This window comes from Penaeus chinensis, chromosome 16 (assembly GCF_019202785.1).
Source record: "Penaeus chinensis breed Huanghai No. 1 chromosome 16, ASM1920278v2, whole genome shotgun sequence".
Classification (NCBI taxonomy): domain Eukaryota; kingdom Metazoa; phylum Arthropoda; class Malacostraca; order Decapoda; family Penaeidae; genus Penaeus; species Penaeus chinensis.
The window spans coordinates 18,993,618-19,001,117 of record NC_061834.1 but is presented as its reverse complement, the minus strand read 5'-3'; the positions used below and the strand labels follow the sequence as shown (position 1 = coordinate 19,001,117).

The following is a 7,500-nucleotide window of genomic DNA, read 5'->3' as shown; positions in this document are numbered from 1 at the left end:
TGTGTGTGTGTGTGTATGTGTATGTGTATGTGTGTGTGTGTGTGTGTGTGTGTGTGTGTGTGTGTGTGTGTGTGTGTGTGTGTGTGTGTGTTTATACACGCACGCGCGTGGGTTTAAGCGCGCCTGTATGTATAGTGGTTTCACATAGGTGTCAAGAGAGTAACTACGACAGTTGTATGACTATCAATATGAAGTCAGTTTGATTAATGAGACAAAAAACAATAGAAGAGGAGAGCAACATACAAAATTCATAGTATGATTAGCAGAAAAAAAGGATAAACCTCTTGGCCTCCACCCAAGGGGAGTGAGATGAAACTTCCGGGAGGGAAAACGTCCAATTTCCGGCCCTAAGACTGCGGATTCTTGTTTCTTGAACTTATTTAGTAATGAACTTCCAAACACAATCCACCATTCATCGCGGAAAGCATAGGAATTTGTATGCTTGGTGTATGATTAGGGAGCAAAACTCTCGGTGTCGCTTACCCAGAGTTGGGCAGATTCATCGTGGCTCAGAATTTGGTTAAGGTTCCCCTCGCATATAAACAGAGGGGAGGGACCCACAAACATGTGATCTGGAGACGTAAACATTAAAGAGTTGTAGGTCTGGCGAGCGGAGTGTTCTGAAAAAAAATAGGTTTAGGAAAATACAGACATGTCTTTCCCTACGATGTCAAGTAATTTCGATGTACACATTTACCAGTGATGGCTTTTAACGGGCGAGATGAATGATTAATAACTTGAGATCTTGAGTAAATAAGAGCAGTTGATTTGAGACTTATTTCAAGTTTTGATAGGACCATAAAATTATAGTATGTGTGCAAATATGTGTTTGATTAAGTGTGTATGAGCGAATCTAGAGGCCCAAAGAAATCGACTGCAAACGAGTTCAGTTAACGAGTGCATGAAACCGCGGATTAGAGTGTAGGGTTTGGGGCGCCGTGGGCGTGAGCGAAGTATGGGCCGTGATGTAGAGTGTGGGTGGGCATGAGACGATGAGTGGCAGGCCGCCTGGTCTAATTTTTTTGCCATTTTTTTACTTCTTGACATCCGCAATGGCGTCTGGGTCATGGTACCAAAGGCTATACTGAAATAAAGAAGTAAAATTGGCGAGGAAGAAGGAAGCAATGAGATGGGAAGATGAGTAGGCCGAAGATTTTGAAAGGAAGAGAAACGAAGTGATGCCTGAGTGTTAACTGAGAATAAACGATGGTAAGAAGATAAGTGCATATACATGATGACAAGAAGTGGAAAGGTTGTATATAAAAGGGAAGGCGAGTTTAAAAATATAAATAACCTGAAAGAGGTGCAAATATTGGAGAAAGACGGAACAGTGAATAAAATGGAGATAGAAAAATACGAGATCAAAGGTAAAGCAAACATAGAGCGTGAAAATATGAACGAGAGCTAAGGGGAAGGAAAACAAACAACAATGAGGGAGAAAAGTTGCAAATATAGCTGAAGCTAAATACATAAAATGCAGATAATATAGATAGTTTTCGTGGTCGGACCTGGCAGACAGCAGCAATTAATGTTGGTAAAAATAAATTAATATTAAAGAAATATTTCATAGATTGAATGGGAGAAAATGTTGACACAGACAGCCGTTGGGTTACCAGCTGAAACGAACTATAAAATGTGAGTTGAAAAGATATCAGGCAAAAAGACAAAGTGAAAGAAAGTAGGAGCGTAGGCGAAGAGAACAGAAGGACGTGCATGGTGGAATGGCAGACGTTGGAGGTAAACAAACCAATAAAAATATATACAAAAAGAAACAGCGCATGGAAATAATAAAACAGTAAAACAGATGCTCTCAATGCAAGGGAACCAGAGGAGGGGAGGTGGTAAATAAACGCAAGGGGTGCGAGAAAGTAAGAGGGAAGCCCGGCAGTGAAGTGACACCCTTGGAGAAGGCGTGTAGGCGGCAACTGATAAAAGCAGAGGTGGGTGTTTACATCCATAATCAGCTGTGAGTGTGACGCCTCCTCTCGCGGATTCAGATACCTTGCGCTACCAGACACAGCATTTGCTTTCTCTTCAAGAGCCAAAACCTTTTGGTAACTAATAATGCCCTGTAATATCCTGTCTGTAGGAGTGGAAAAATAGAACAAGTAAATATTGTTATAACAGTGTCTTTCTTCCTTTAAACAGAAATGTTTTGGCTTAATTTTTATTCTTTTCGTATGGTTAAATGACAGTTCGAAAGTTATTCTTTGCAAAGTTTGTGTAGGATGGACTGAGGGATATTTAAAGGAGATTTGTTATATTCAATCGTTACAATTTTATGAAAATATTTGTACAGCTGCTATTAGTTCAGTAAATGCTCCTTCTACAATAGTTAAATAAGATGAGCATTTCCATGTTAGAAATCGTTGACTAAAAGTTTTGCCCCTAAAAATGGGAATTTGTTAGTGTAACTGGCATTCGCTTATGAAATCTTCATGTTCACTCTCACCGCTGCGTGCCTATAGTGACACCATGCCGAGTGGTACCAGTGTCATCACTTTTCTTCCTAGCGCACCGTCAACGTACTTTCATGTCACCCTGGCGTCATCACCGCATCACCACACTCAAACAGACACCACGCTCGCCGCTCAGGTAGGCATTGAACCCCAAACTTTCCACTGGTCATCAGTTGCTGTCATCGAGTCAACGAAGGCAACATTACGCCATGGGACCTCTAATTTTACAGCGCTAAAAATACCCCCCGTCATCTACACACAAGCTTGCGACCGGGACATCGTATGTCTTGGGCACATGAGGCGTTCGTGATGGATGCGTCAACAATATTCCTTGGTATTTCAAAACAACTATAAACAAAATTCTGAACGTTGGAGAGTCACCAGCCATTAGGCACGGCATGGCTGACAAACGTTAGATAATTTGGAAGAATGAGATTGTTTTACTTGGATGGAAATTATCGCTCAAGTTGTTACTCGAGCGAAACGTGTTGGAAGAGGCAGGGCGGCGAGTCCTTGACATGATGCACGGCATACATTGGGAAAAGCGTCTTTTCCAACCTCCGCGATGAAGATCTGGCGTCCAAGATGGTTAATGAATGGCCTTGAAATGTATTTCTTGGCTTGTGAGAAAGAAATGGAAGAAAAGGTTTGTTGACCACACACACACACACACACACACACACACACACACACACACACACACACACACACACACACACACACACACACACACACACACACACACATACACACACACACACACACACACACACACTCACTCACTCACTCACACTCACACTCACACTCACACTCACACTCACACACTCACACTCTCACACATTCACACGCACACGCACACGCACACGCACACGCACACACGCACACGCACACGCGCACGCACATGCACACTCACACGCACACGCATACTCACGCGCACACTCACACGCACACTCACACGCACACGCATACTCACACACACACGTACACACACACACACACACACACACACACACACACACACACACACACACACACACACACACACACACACACACACACACACACACATTTTATGTATATATGTATGTATGTATGTATGTATGTATGTATATGTATCTATAAATATGTATATGTATGATATATGTATATATATAAATACATAGATACATACATATGTGTGTGTGTGTGTGTGTGTGTGTGTATGTGTATGTGTGTGTGTGTGTGTGTGTGTGTGTGTGTGTGTGTGTGTGTGTGTGTGTGTGTGTGTGTGTGTGTGTGTGTGCGTGTGTGGTATGAAATTAATAATAATAACGAAAACAAAAAATATAATTATTTTAATGATATTCAAGTATATAATGTTATGAACAATAATGAAAAGATTGATGATAATCTTGATAATGACAACATTTATATTGCTTTTCATAGGCGTTAACTATGAAAATCAGTGTGAATGTAAGATAAAGATGTACATATTCCAAGTTCCATTCCATTTGTGGGCTGCGAGGGGCTGTATGGCGCGGGGCGCGCAGAGGGCAGGGGCGGCGGGGAGGGATTAAGAGGGCGGGTGGTAAGGTACCTGCGCGGGGCAGTGCCAGGTGCCAGAGTGTGACCCAGGGCACGAGAGGGAGCCAAGAGTGACGACCGTCTCCCTCCGCTCGGCTCTGTCCCGCACCGCACCTCCGTCCCGGGTGATACTCGACTCTCAAGCTCACGAAGCCAGCATGGGATTTTACGGTCTTTCCGCCTCAGGCGCGCCGAAGTCGTTCCTGGTGCCTTCGCTCGTGCCGGAAGCTTAAGTGCAGTATGGCTTGCGAGTGCGGTGTGTGTGCTGTGTAGTGAACGGACCCTTTTGCTAATAGACGATAAGGGAGTTGAAGTGGTGCCTGAAATATACAAGATTGAGTGTTGGTTCACTTTGGATGGCCGGTGCAAAGAGGCACTGTAGTTCTGTTGAATAGAAACGACAAAATATATTACCGTCCTTTAGAACTAACACAGGTAAGTCTGGCTTATACATTACATTTTCGATGAATATGTTTAATTCTACTCCTTTCTTTTATTATAATTGGAAGAGACATTACTTCGTGGTGTATATTTCCCTGTGATAAAGGTCGTACAAGTACTTCACTTGTGGAAATACCTGTAGGCTTTCAAATTTTAATGTTACCAAGAGCTTTGTAAACATGCCTATTCTTGAAATGACCCCAGCACATGACACTATATGATTTTCATGCTTCTGTTTACTAATCTCTATCAGCCCGTAATGTAGTGTTTTCTCCAGACATCAGTTTTATAAACGGAGTATAGTCTGAAGCTGAATAGACTGGGGACAGTATGAGGATATATATGTGAATACAATAGGCCACCACAAGTCAGGGATATAATATCTTTAAGGTAAAAAAGTGTAAAGAGGCTAACGGTAGGCTAGAATTCACTGAACAAAAAAAAGGTACTTAATCGAATGTAAATAGGCTCTAATCATACCTCTTGATACCATAGAATTTATGAAAATGTGTTTTCCAATGCAACCACAAATACCCGACACAGTTGCAGCGAGCACATCACTTCACAGTCCCTTCACAACATCAAAAAACTTCCCGAGTACATTGGCATAAAAAAAAATACGCGCGGTGAGAAAAAAAAGCTAATGCGCCGGTTTCTAAGGATTTAGAGGCTCAAGAGTTTTATAAATACCGACCAGAAGGGATTTGTTGGCGGCCAACTGATAGTACTCCGCCACTTGGACACTCATGGCGGTCTTGTTCATTCACAACAATTCTCGGCAAAGGTTAACAATATTTCATATTATGTCGTATATTGTTAGGCTATGGATACAAGACAATTTTCATTAAAAAAAAAAATATATATATATATATGAATCAGAGTAGAGAGCAGTATAAAACACAGATAAGAGTCTTATATTCAAGTTTGCGCGTAGCACGTAAATACAATAACAAATAAATAAGATTTAAACGTTTAGAAAGAAACGAGAAAGTTTATGGGGCCCTATTTTGCGGCGGAGATGAATCGCTCTTCCGAAATTAGCAAACTCGGTGTTCTGTTGCCATATGTAAACTTCACCTGGTGCTGTTATCTAATCTTAGTATTAATTGTTAGTACTGGTTACATTTCCCCGTACATGATGTGTGCATAGATTTTAAGTGGACAAAGATAAGCTAGACGAATTAGAAAGGAGAATATCCAGTGTTCATCAGACGTCACAGTTTGTAAAAACAAATACAACAGCAGAAAAAAGAGAGAGAGAAAAAAACGAAAAACGTTAGGCAAGGTCGCCTGGCCTTTTGACTTTAGTATGGCAAGATGAATTTTGTTAAGATGATTAAACACATGTCTTTATCGGGAAGGTATCACGAGAAAGGTAGGGTGACTCCAAGAATATGATCTATCTGATACAAATACATATCTCTAATGCTGTGTATGTTAATGGTCTTTTTTTTTTTTTTTGTCCATTTCCATATCTTTAGGTTTTTGTTTTATTTATCTGATTTATATGTGTATTTTATTTATTTACTTACTTATTTTTATTTATTTATTTACGTAATTTTCTGTAAAATGCTCGAACGCAGTTATACCTTGCATCAAAGGTATTCCGCTGATGTAAGTACGTATGAGGGTTAGGCGTATTATAAAAAGGAATTTTATCTGTTCTCGATCGGCTAGTATTACTCTCCGACATATGTTGCCTGCCCGCATCATTATTTTTTAGGCGTGAAAATTCCTGGATATGCTCCAAGGGGGGAGCGCCGAAATCTCGGGCCGCGGCTCTTGTACTAATAGTCTCAATCGTGTTTGGTTTTAGAGGAAAGCAGCCTGCTAAAACCCATTTGAAATCTTACCTGGCTCCCAGTGAAAGCTGTGAGGGTGTTGGGTATTTGGGAAGGGGGTAGGGGGTAGGGGGTGAGGACGAGTGACGGAAATGAAGTTGGATAAAAATAAGTTATTACGTCCACTCTTGGATATAGACGTCCACCCTTACCTAATCCCTTTCTCACCTTCCTCTGTCTAGCTCTCTCTCCCTGCCTCTTGCTGGTCTCGCTCCCTCACACTTGCTTCCTTTCTTCTTTCTCCTTTTCCAACCTCCCCTACCCCCCCCCCTCTCTCTCTCTCTCTCTCTCTCTCTCTCTCTCTCTCTCTCTCTCTCTCTCTCTCTCTCTCTCTCTCTCTCTCTCTCTCTCTCTCTCCTCTCCTCCCTCCCTCCCTCCCTCCCTCCCTCCCTCCCTCCCTCCCCTTCCATTCTCATTTCTCACCCCTCAAATGATTTTTATTACTGAGACATACAGAGATGAATCGGTGGTGTATAACTACAGAGATTTTCTTGCTTCGTGAGTGGATTGCGGGGTGAAAATCCACTTAACGTTGATTATTCGCTTTTGGCTTGGCGACGAGCGCGCGGCTCACGAGGTCACCCTGGGTCCCAGACTCTCACGTGGCCTGGGACACACACAACAGCATTCTGCCGGCGCTGCACATTGTCCCTGGGGCATGGCACTCTCGTTCCAATTTGTATATCACGCCGGCACCACACCTGTTGCTTTCGGCAGTTACTTCACGCTGGCGCACATGTACTTGCATGACCGGGCCGTCGTATACATATTTATATCCACTGGGAGTGCATTGTAGCGAATGAAGCTGTGTATATTCACACGAACAGATAGTTATATAGGGAGTGATGCATACTGATATTAACACATACAAAAATACACACACTGCACACAATAACACACACACACACACACACACACACACACACACACACACACACACACACACACACACACACACACACACACACACACACACACACACTCATATCATACACATTACACACACGTACACAAACACACACACACACACACCGGGCCCCCATCATTTCCCAGCGGGGAAGGCTCGACAGGGAAGCCAGGGTCAAGAGGGTTCGGAAGGAAGGAAGGGCAAAGCACCCCTCGCCCGCCGCCTCCCCCTGGCACGCAGCCGCTACCTGTCACAGTGCCAACTTTAACCTACCTATTTCTTAGAAATT

General features: G+C 42.7%; 1 protein-coding gene across 1 annotated transcript in view; it reads left to right on the top strand.

Moving 5' to 3' along the window:
• Positions 1–7,500, top strand: part of LOC125033246 — a 137,258-nt gene that overhangs the window by 52,459 nt on the left and 77,299 nt on the right. The window lies entirely within an intron of this gene.